This window comes from Poecilia formosa, unplaced genomic scaffold (genome assembly GCF_000485575.1).
Source record: "Poecilia formosa unplaced genomic scaffold, Poecilia_formosa-5.1.2 Scaffold142, whole genome shotgun sequence".
Lineage (NCBI taxonomy): Eukaryota > Metazoa > Chordata > Actinopteri > Cyprinodontiformes > Poeciliidae > Poecilia > Poecilia formosa.
The window spans coordinates 1,190,008-1,202,557 of NW_006800081.1; positions in this window are offsets into that span (position 1 = coordinate 1,190,008).

Sequence of the window (12,550 nt, forward strand, 5' to 3'; positions counted from 1 at the left end):
ACTTGAAAGGCAAAAGATGTCAAATTTGACAGAAAACTAGTTAGTGACTAGTTTTCTCATTGATATAAGCAGAGGCAGGAGTGATAATGGATTATTTAGGTAAAGCCAGATGATTTTGATCTAGAATTTTTTTATATTATTATTATTATTATTATTATTATTATTATTATTATTATTATTATTATTATTATTATTATTATTTAAAATGGCAACAATTAACCATAGCACAAAGACAAGATTTTTTTGTAAAAGTGTAATTATCAGTTTTTGACTTTCCTGTAGTTAGGTCTGCTATTTTTTCTGCTCTACTTTAAGTCATAGTCAACCCAGGACCAAAACTGCTTGCCTTCTGTCCAAACACACTTTCCGAGTGTATAATTCACAATTGTACATATTTATGTATTTTGAGCTGCATGTATGCATTGCTGCTAATGAAAATGGAAATATAATTAGTATGCATCTTAAAAGAAAATGTACAAAGGTAAAAGAAATGCCCCAATGTTTTTGACCGCTGCTATGAAACCACAAAAAAAAAAAAAAAAAAAAAAAAACAGAACAAAATCATTATTCTGAGTCAGAAACGGTTGTTTTGTTCCAGCACATGACTATAAAAATATAAAAAGATTGTCTTTCCATGAGATGTTATACGTCTACTCTTCATCTTCACAAACGTTATTTACATTGAAAGAATTGGTCCCGACAGCCGGCCGAGTCGGAACAGTTAGAAGGGAGAAACGGAAAGCTGACGGCAGGATGGAGACCCAGGAGCAAGAAGAGTCCAGGGATGACACGGACAGCTGAGTGAAGTTAACAAACAGCGGTGAGATGCTGCAGAAGAGGGAACTTCTGCAGACAGCTTGTCATCGGCAGCAGTGCCCAGCGGAGCCGTCAGCGCGAGAAAGCACATTAGGCATGCACACTGAACTCTGAGGTGTTGTTTACCTCACACCCTCGACCGGCCGGCCGGCCGGCCCTCTGCCTCATCTAACCTCTTGAAACCGGTTTTCCCTCCAGGCCGCTGTCCTTCAAATGTCACAGCAAGAGTGTGGAGGTATATGTGCGTGATGAGTGGAAGGTGTGTTTGCATCTTCGTTACTCTGAAAGGGTTATATGTGCGGATTTCTGGATGTGTCGGTCATCTCTGAGGTTTTCCCAAGAAATGCCCTGCCATCTGACATTTTGGGGGCTTTTCCTCTGGTTTCCTTCTGTCTCAAAAGATTGTCCTCATAAGATACTTTCCTGCTGCACAAGCTCCAGTGGTGAGGATTTGATTACCTTCCCATGGCAACTAGAAGATTGGCTGAGACATGTAGCCTACTTGGATTTTTTTTCAAAAAAAGCAATTTGACTTGAAAATAATCTGGCTGTGCCCCCAGTAACAACCTTTGTTCTGCTAACATCAATATCTTAGAGCTGGAAAGGGGAGACCTCGGGCTAATAAAGCTTGGCTAAACTCTTCTAGAGATAAAAATGGAGAAATACTTTTCCAATGAATCAGTCAAATGTAGCACATCTGCATGGTAGAAAATGTGTGAAGTCTCAGACAAAAAAGATATTTATTTTCATATTTGCATATGCATATCAACAAAAGAAAGACCTCAAAAAAGTTCTAAAGATGTATTTTTTGTTGAGTACAAAAAGAGACGAAACACAAAACATTAAATATTTTATCCCTATGACACGACTAAAAACAACTTTCCATAGCCTTTACTTGGTAGCAGATTTAGTATAAAAACTACATTTTTAGAATAAAAACAAATCTCATCATGTTATTTAAAAATTTGGCTCACAAAGTGAAAATAAATTGGTCCACGCCATTAAATTAAACAAGGTCAAATCAAGTCACTTCATTTGTACATAGCTAAAAGAAAAGTTTCCCTAAAGTGCTTCACACAATTAAAAGCCTAAGAATGTAATAACAGAACAAAAACAAAGACTTAAGATCCAAATCAGACAAAATCACATGGAAAAAAGGAGACATTTTCTGAAAGGACTCAAGAAACGAGCGAATTTGTAATATCAATCTACAACAGTTACCGGCACAAACAGATTGCAAATGGAGTGGGAGTCTGTTCCACGTTTGGGTCCATTTCACAAAAAGCACAACAAAATGTATGCCTCAAATGACTGGTTGGAGTAGAGAAGAAGCAGCTGGTCAGGTGACCTCGGAGCTCTTGGTGGGCAGTAAGGCTGTGGTACAGGCGTGTGCTTCCCCACGCAGGGTCCTAAAAACTACAAGTTACATTTCAAATTTGAATTCATGTCCATGATGTGAAATGCAGACTAATGTGAGAGGATACAAGGATTTCTATGTTTTTCTCACGTACACTTAAGGCTCTTTGGTTTTTAAGTTTGATTATGCAACTAAGAGGTATTCATTCCCAGAGTTGCGTTAGGGAAACTTGAGCGTCTTGGTACGATGTGACTTACAAGTGGCAAAGAGAACAACAATTCAAGCCATCCTTGTGGAAAGCCAAACAGAAAAGTAGTTGACGATTCTCTATTAAATCATACCAAGATAGTTAGAGACTCTGAATAAGATGCAAACTATTTGAGTGCCAAGCCAAATACCCCCACTCAGCGCTCCCGATGTGCCGAGATCTACAATATCAAATGCGGCTCTGAGGTCCTACGGCATCAAAAACCGTAGAGTTCTTGATATCCAGAGACCGCAGTTAATCTTTCCATCACGTTTACTCAGCCAGCCAAATTGAGCTCCCATTGTAAATAATTAAAGACTCCCACAAAGTTGGTTAATATCAAAAGGAACGCATGAAATTAACTGGAAATCGGTTTGTGTTGCTTCTCTTCTTCTTCTTTGCGCGAGTTTAAAATGTTTTGTCGTGTCAAGATTTTGATGTCTGCATTTTTTTATGCAGAAAACCTTCAGCTGCCGACAACTGATATTGGACCAACGCACCAAAAGAGCTCCGTGATATTATTGTGTGGTCTTTAATCTTTTTCAGTAGTTTAATGCGGGAGATAAAATTCAGCGTCGGCCGATTAATGAGCAACGTGAGCAGGCAGTATACGACCTGATGTCTTAAGCAAGTAGCATTGACTCTAAAGCTGATAGACTGGGCAGCTGTGGTTGAACTATATCATCCATGGGGAGCAGAAAATGCTGAGGGTCAGTGAACAGGGTGGGAATTTCTACAGAGAAGTGTTGCTGTGATTTTTATTTCTTTTTTTTTCCCACCCTCCTATGGCTGAAAATGAAGATAAATGGCTGCCATTCTGTTCCTTAATGCAGAAAGGAGGGGCTATTATTGTGAAAATACAGCTTCTAGATGCACTTCTCCAACTTTTTCTATTGTTTTTTTTTTTTGTTTGTTTGTTTCTTTTATTATTATTATTCAATTATATCAGCCTGCCCAGCATTTACCCAACCTACACACCTGAGATCCGCGCACAAATCAAGGCCGTGCATGGAAAACCAGCCCCTGTCAGCTGTCAAGGCTAAAGTGTCCAGGGAGTTGTCCAGACCCGCTGATCCTATCTCAGGCTCCGGGAAGAGAGCCAGAAAAGGCAGGTCGAAAGGGCTGCACAACAAAAAAAAAAAAAAAAAGAAAGTGGCTTGCCAATAAAAGAAGAGGGTTGCATAAATCAAGCTAAATAGCTTTTCAATCACGAAACGACACTTAAATTCAGTGTAGGCAAATGATATGATTTTATTTGTGCTATTTCCGCTCTTTTGCTCCGTGTTCTCGCCCTCATCTTCGTGGCTTCAGAAGACGAATGAAGGTGCTGCAATCTCTTTATTGCTCCCAATCTGCTCTAAATTTAAATAAGCAGCTCTCTGGCCTTCATGAACTCTGGCCCAATTTGCATCAGTGCCTGTGTGAGTTTATTTCCCCCCCGCATATCCTCCCCTCTCCCGCCGCCATCCTCGTTTTCTCCTTCACTCACACTAACAAAAGAGATCCAATCGCTCATTGCACCTGATTCTCAGAGGAAAGGTGCCTGTCAGCACTAATGGCTGAAGCTTGTCCCCTAACAGGCTGCGTTCCCCCACCCGTTCTCACTCTCGTTTTCTCTGTTTCTTTTTTTTTTTTTTTTTGTTTGCCTGAGGCAGCTGGGAAAGAGACGCAGTGACATGTTGAAGCCGGGGGACTTGGAGCAGCACTGACACTGCTGCTTTCAACGTGATTGACTTGTTTTCTAAACACCTGGTCTGGTGTTGTGTAAGAGAATAGAGACAAATATCATAGTTACAACGCCGAGCAACCGGTTTGTGCTTTGAAAGATTTATCTGAAGCAAGCGGTTCTGTCGTACCCAATGACGGGAGCGTCTATTGCAACAGCTAGACTTAAAAATAAAAAATAAATGAATAAAAAAAGCCTAGCTTCCATCTCCCAGGCTTTGTTTGACTTTAAGACGCTCCACTTTTCCTTTACATGAAAACCAATTTCAAGGTTGAGAAAGCTGAGAATTTGGGAGGTATTTCCATTTTACTTTCAGCGTTGAGGAGCTGAGGGCTGCAGAAAAGGTGCTAAACATTATGTACTTTTAAATAAACAAAATGTACAGTGCAATTCTTTTGGAGCGATTTAATCAACGGGGAACGAGTGTTTTGGTATTTTAACAAACGGATAACCTTGAAAACACAAAACAATTAAAAGCAAACATGCTATTCCCATTCTGTGATACAAAGTTGATTGGTACAACTCTGACTGCATTTTCTAAATATATATATATAAAAAGGACTAAAACCTGTTTACTGAAATATTGTCTTTCTACCACAGATTATTCCGGTAGAAGTCAGTATCACAATCCACAGCAACCAGACTTTCAGACCGGTTGGGTCACTCCTCCAAAACAATATTGCTTGTTGGTAAAAAAAGAAAAAAAGAAGTGAGCTGTTATTTCTTATCTAAATCTGGGAGTTTGACTCAATTTAGGCGTACATCATCCTGATTTACTCTCACAATCTCACTCTCGGTAAACTCTTAAAAGGTTGCAGAAAATGAACTGGTATTTCCAGAAGTCACAGTGAGCACAAAATGTTCCCAAGGTAGGTACAAGTTGATGCATTGTTCTGTATTAAAACAGTCCTGCCACTGACTGAAGGAACCAGTCAATGAAGTCGCATCGTCTGTGTTTTGGAAAGAAGCGGCGCGTCTGCGTTAACCACCTGCGTCAGTCGCTGAAGGTTTCAAATCAGCAGCAGCCATCTTCTTATTTCCTTTGATTAAGGGTTTTCTTTTATCTTAAATGTAACGTTGAAATACATTTTTTTTCTTTATGGGGATTCTCAGAGTACTTTGTAGGAAGATCTTAGTTTTCGTTTATAAAAGGTTCATGCATCCACAGGAGCAATTTGATCAACTTTTATATGTGCTGTTAGTTTATCCAATACATTGATGTAATTGGATCCTTTTTGTTGGTCCCTCAAATTTATATGAACTCACTGAACATTACTGAGACTCGGGTGATGCACAAATGGGAAGATCTTAGTTTTAGCTTTGGATATTAAGTATTCTGATTAACCAATCATTCATAGGACGACAAAAATGTATTACTTAGTACATATTCTACATTTTTGTATATAAAATATACATTTCAATGGACGTGCGCCATGTGGTAAAAAAAGAGAAAACACAGATAGATATTTTTATTTATTTATTTTTACCAATATGTCAGTGTTGCCAGGTTTTTCAAACAGTAAAGCATTTATGACTGAACCTGTTGGGTCCTAAAGGAAATTCCTTTATCACAGATGGCTCTTAATGATAAGACATGCTGGCTTTAGCCTCTGATGCATGCTGTGCTACGAGTTTGTTGAGAACGATAATAAAACTGCGAACATCGGCTTGAAGTCAGACATGCTGGAATTTGCATGATGCATGACACAAGGTTGCAACGAAGGACAAACCGGGGAGACACTCATGAATTTCAAATCCTCTGAGTTGGTCTGAATATGTTATAAACACACAGTGGCCCTTGCCATGTGCCTAAAATTTTGATCAGAGCTGCATGCTAGAATCAAGACCCACACAGAATACCCATGAAGACATTTATAAAGCAACATTTATAAAGCAACATAAACATATGCAATTTAATAGGAAACCTCAACTTTTGCCCCTGTATCTAAAGAAGCGGTGTTGCCCATTTCCAGTCTAACAGTTAAGGCTTTAACTTCACTGTCACACCGTGTTTATTTCTAATATGTTGGTCATTGCATTACTAAATAAATAACATATTCTTGGGCTCCATCTCGGAGCTTCAGTCCCCCAGCCAAGTTTCCTGCCCACTCAGCTCCTTCAGACTAGCAGCAGCAGCAATTAGTAAACACCTGGTGGAACTGCACGTCTGCTGAGTTTATCATACGAACCACAACACTCCAATGATGCTGTAAACTGCATCATTGGAGAGCATGCAGCAGCATTGTTGCAATATGCTGAAAGTGGAGTCTTAGAAAGGATAGGATGTTCTTAAAGGGACAGTGGACAATTTCAAAGGTTCATACACAGCCATGACGCAAAGTCAAATTTCATTTAAGTTGTTTTTGATTTATGCAACATTTTCATAACAGAAGGCACCATATTGATTGTGCTATAGTTGTTATGTGCTATTGCTGTGTTCTGGAAAATATACAATACCTCCCCTTTAATATGAAGTCCAGGTTTTATTCATTTTGTCCCTGTGAGCCAAATTATGCTCACTATGGAAACAGCAGATCTCTCCTCACCGTTTTCTTCACAACGAGCTTTGCTGATATTTTTTTTTCCTGCTGCTGCTCATAATCTGACCCTTCGTTTTCTTTATCTGTTGTACGACTACATCCCTGTGGGCGTGTGCAGCCAATGCGGTAACAAATGTCTAGGTGGCACACAGACTCTGCAATGTACACGGCCACTGGTGCCCACAGAGCTGACTGGGAGGTATGAATTAGGCATCACATGCATTTGATGCGTCATGCTGAATTACACAGAGACAACAAACATTACCGGACTTCAGGTGTGAGTGATTCCACCAGAGAAGTGGGAGTTCTCAAAAACAGAACAATGCCGATTGGACTGCAGGTTCAGCGGGTGGTGGCCACGTGCCTCTGCTGTGAGTTTCTATACTGGAAATTAATAGAGCTGTATATTTTTTTTTCTTGCACATTGCCTTTGTGTTATGCCTCACAAGAGCTGTGTAAAGACCTACTGTATTGCGACACTGTAGTTGATCACCTCCCCCTGTCAAGTAACTGAACGTGTTGTGTGTGTGTGTGTGTGTGTGTGTGGGGGTGTGTGTGTGTGTGTGTGTGTGTGTTCCCCTCCCAAAACTCCTTCTTACAAGTCTTTATCTGCCTTCCCTGTCACTTCATGTATCACTGCAATTAGTCGCTCTGCTGAGCAGGCGGGTCCTCACTGAGAGAGCATTCCTCCTCGATTAGAGAGCTTGTTTCCCATGGTTATTTTACAGTTTTCTGCACACGAGCGTGTTCGAGTGTGTTTGTGAGGTAGCCTTAAAGCAATCTTTACCGAAAGTGAGATTTTTTATTTTTTTTTAGGAACCTGCTGATTGTCAAGTCTTCTTGTCTCGTGTAAAAGCTTGGATCAAGAGCCCGCCTGCCTCCTTTTGTAGCCAATGCCGCAATTTATCCTCATCGTCTCTAGGTCTCTGTTCACAGAAAGCAGCGGTATCGCTGACAGACAGAGGTGGCCGGGAGACTAAGAGAAAGACAGGCAGCAGAGACGGGTAGACAGTGCTGCAGACAGGACAAAACGCAGGTGGAAAAAGATGAATGAGCTTGAATGCAACTGAGAATGCACAGGTAAAAAAAAGAGGTGCCAGAACGTTTAAGGAAGCATCTTTAAAACAAAGTAAAGACGAATGTGCCATTATGCTATACCGCAATCTTTAAAAGGAGAATAAGAAAAAGGCTTTTTCGTATCTGAACATATGCTGTGTATCCACAGGAGCTCGGGAGGCGAAACCAAAGCCAACACAGGATCCATCCACCTTGGAGAAACATTTTGGCATGCATGCTTTTTAAAAAGGAGAGTGAGGCGACATGGAGAGTCTCGAAACGGGATAGAGAAAAGAGAAGCAGAAAAAGCTTCTTTTTTTTTTTCATTCTCAAAAATAAAATAGTGAATCGTGAACAGCCAGTGTTCGATCAAAACCAATACTGTAGTATGTAAATCAGATCACTGAATTTTTTGAAAAAATAATCTGCAAAGATTCCTGATTTCTTGTTGTTCCTCAGACTCAGCATAAATACACTTTAAACTCTATGTTACTTTGATACTGCAGAAACTGAAAGCCTCTAATAAATACTAAGAAATCATGACATGCAGAAGTACTCACATTTAACCTTCTGCTGAAAGCAAATAACCAGAATGTCTCAGTGGTATTTATGAGCAGGGAGGAAACGGTTACAGCAAGCATAACCCGCTGAATTATTTATATCAGAGGTTAACCTCTGCTTCAAGACACAATGGAGTCATTAGTGAACTTTTCCATGGATGTTTTAAAGTTTCAAATGAGATTCAAGATTCTTCCACTTTTCTTCCACTATTTCTACTATTTTTCCTTCTAGAAGAAATTTCGACTTAAGCAGCTGAATGCCAAAAAAAGTCAATGAGGAAAAAAAACGTATAACACATAAAAATAAAAAAAGAGTGTGAAATAAAGATGGGATTCTGTTGAAGGTTCAGAATGTGACTCAAAATTTACACGATGATGACAATTACATCATAATTAACGAGAGTGCTGCCTTTTCGCATTCCGAAATATACACGATATATTTAGTTTTATTTTTAAATATAAAACCAAATTAAATTGAATTGCTTAAATCATGCACTTTAAAATTTGAATCCTCAGAAATATGCATAAACAGAGAAGAAATTGTGTGATCTTTGCATCAAACATGAATGATCAGGTAATTAAAAAGAAAAAAAAAAGCCATAATAATGCTTTGCTCTTGAACCTGTTCAAAACTTACTAGCGATGCTGGACTAGTGCTACTGTATTCTGCACAACACTGTAAGTGAGGTAACATCCAGTGCTTCTAGGAAATGACCATTTGATAGGCATCTGCACTAAGAGCTCTTGAGCATTTTCGAACATCACAGGCCCTGGCGAGCTCCAGATCCTGAAGGTTGGAGAAAGGAAACATACAAATTGTTCCTACGTCAACAGCACCTAAAACGACCGGCTGCTTGACTGTGGGTGGACAGCCACTTTCTAACTCCATGACCTGCAGAGTGAAAACTTCATTTCTGCTGTGGCTGGCAAGACCACAAAAAAAGTTTTGCAAACATTTGGCCTCTTGACATGATGAGTTTTGTACGTCAGTCGACCTTTCCTGTGCTATAATGCACTGTAAGCACATTTGCAAACCAAATTTTATCTCCTCTCTTTGCAACGCTTGCTGTTATTTCTTACGTTTCTATGCGTGTTGGGGAGTTTCACGTGTTGCGCATTTCGGAGAGCGTGCTGTCTGCTTCACTCTTTTGCAAAAACTATTCAATCATCCCTCCTTAATGTTTTAATTTGTGTTCCAGTCGCTTCATGGCCACAGGTGTAAAAAAAAACAAAAAAAAAACAAAAAAAAACTACAGTGAATTCTAATGTAGCATCATAATAAGATGCTGCCTCTGCAATAAGTCACATAGTAAATGTTCCTCCCCCTCTAAATACTCTACAGTCAGCCATTAGTGGTGTCACAGCAAATTGGAACCGATTGGGATCGACAGCAACTCAACTATGAATTGGTAGACTGCACTGACGTGTGCGGTGTGCCGAAGTTGTCAACTTTCTGCAGAGTGAATGACTGTAGAAAATTCAAACTTTATGTGCCCTTCAGACTAGCTCAAGGCCATTTGTAGACAGATTCATGGAAAGGATTTCCATAAACGAGCAGGCGAATCAAAGCCTTGCTCAGTGTTTCTTGTCCCTGGTCCTCAAGGCATACTGGGCCTGCATGGCTTAGATGTTTTCCTGCTGCAACACACCTGATTCGGATGATTGAAGTTCAGCAAAAGTCATCAATCAAAATCAGGCGTGCTGGAGCAGGGAAACATACAAAACATGCAGGGCAGTGTGCCTTCAGGACCAGGGTCGAGAAACACTGACTTACATCAGCAAATGCTGTGAAAAGCATTCGACACAGTGGCGAAAAGCATGTCAGAAATGGACTCTAGAGCAGTAGAAAGTTGATGTTTCATCAAACTTACTGCGCACGCTGAACCAAAGAACGAGATAAATACTTAGTTTGCTGGAAATGAATATGGATTTGATTTCATGAAGTTATTTCTACAGTTTTGCAGTCATTTCTTTACTTATCTAGAATAAAATTAAGTTGATGCAAAACTTTTCAAACAATGCACAATAAATAACATACAATTTTGGCATGTCTAACAGCAAGGTTATAAGTTGCAGAAAATATAAACCAAATGCATGAGTAAGACCATCATGGACTGTAAAACAAAAATGGCTAAAAAAAAAAAAATCATCTACATCTAAAACTCATTTATCCATTGTGTTACAGCAACTGCTGCAGAAAAAACAAAAAAACAAACAAACAAAAAAAAACTAACACAACCACAAATTTATCTGTGTTGTAAACAGAATACAAAACCTACTTTACTCTTATTTGAATTCATTTGGGTCCAAATAAAATCCAATTTGGCCTTTCAGACGGGCTCAATCTTATTTAGGCATGGCGGTGTGACAGATCGTTTTCAGGATGTCTGCTTTATTAGTCGCGTGGTCCCAGCAGACTCTGTAGGCTAATTTGCTTATTTTATTAGTTTTACAAGAGCTGGCAAAATGTAGCGTGACCCTGCGCGGCTCTCTCCAGGGGGGTGCATCTAGTTGCAGATACATTGTACTTGCAAGCTCCTATTTTGTGGCAGATGCTCGCCCTCCCGCACATATGGTACTAAGTCAGCTGAGAAAAAAGGCTAAAATAAATGTCCATTTCTGTTTGCTACCATGTATGCTTGGGGTGGGGTGGGGGGAGGATGCAAATCACAAGCTGGCTTGGGCCATGCAGCAGCATTGCTCAGCAACACTTTGCATCAGTATGTTGTTTAAAGTTTTATGTTAAAAGGCAGCATATGTTATAAGCATTTTAGTAGTAGCTTGGGAGAGAGTAGATTATTGGCAGTAGTTGGGAACTGTGCAAAAGCCTTAAGTCAAGGCTCGTTAAATATTTTATGTGCCCAAGCTGCTTCTTTTAATCTTTTAAACTGGTCCTGATTAATGCCTCTTTAGATTTTCAGAAAGTATTTAAGTTGTTTTCTTTTAAAGAAGCATTTTATATCATGCACTTCTGCCTTACTTTATTCACATGACTTTGTGTTTTCTTTGAGTCTGAACTGTTAATGCATAGGTTGAAACCAGATATTTATAAACACTAGAAAAAAAATAATTACCTTTCCATCTGTCTGACATTAAATCAGATTAAACCTTTGCTGTTTTAGATGAGTCCAGACCAAGAATAGTTTTTATGCTGATCTGTAAGAATAATATAAATACATGACATTTTTACTTTTAAAATAATTATTTTAAAGAAACTGAATGAGTTGGCTCAAATGTTTTTTTTTTTTTTAAACCAACTCATTTACTAGTTCTAGCATCTAGAACATGCTAAAACTAGCATGTGTGCTAGTTCTAGACTAGCACTCACGTGCTAGAACTAATGTAATTCAGTCAGGTTTTCTTGACTGCCTAGCTTAGATTGTTTTTCCTCTCATCTGACCAGCTTCCTCCTTTTTCCTTCAAATGTTACAATGGTCACTATGGCCAAACACATCAGAGCCAGACTTTCAGTATCATCAGACCACCGGACATGCTCCCAAAAATGATAGTCTCTATCTTTGTTTACATATGCAACTGTCTGCTGAGAGTCGAGTCTTTCTAAAATTCCCCACAGTGGCAAATATCCAATTGTTACAAAAATTGTATTTCATAAATACTTTCATAGCATTCAGTTTAGACATTGCCATGTTTGGTTAAGTTCTTGTTGACACTTTTTCTTGAATATCCTCATAATTCAGCAATCCACTTTACTCTTAACAGTATTCAGCAAGTCTCAGTTTTCTTTACATAATATCTGAGTGTTACTTCTTGTGTGGGTTAAACTGCACTACAGTAACCCCGTAGCGGACAGGTTTTTTTTTTTTTTTTTAGGCACCCAGTATTTACCTGAGACAAGTGAAGCAACCATTTCCACTAAACAGAGGAATGCAAGCGCTCAAGGAGAAGCAAAAAAAAACAAAAAACTCTGGTAATAATTCTAAGTTATTTCTTTCCACTTTAAGCATGGCTGAGCCTCACAATCATCTCAATTGCTTTAATGAAAAATTGAACTAGAAGAGACCTGCAATGCATAGAAAAATCAAATGCAATCATACTCTGGTACTCTGGAAAATAACTCATTTTTTTTCTTATTTGTTTTTTTCTCTTTTTTTGCATTTAATAAAGAAACATAGTGAATCACTCGCAGCAGCAGCAGCAGCAGCAGCTGATTCAAACCATGTCGAATGAATCTGCGTAGCATTATATGTGTTCAATTTTGCAATTGGTTTCAAATCTGAGGTGTGTCCA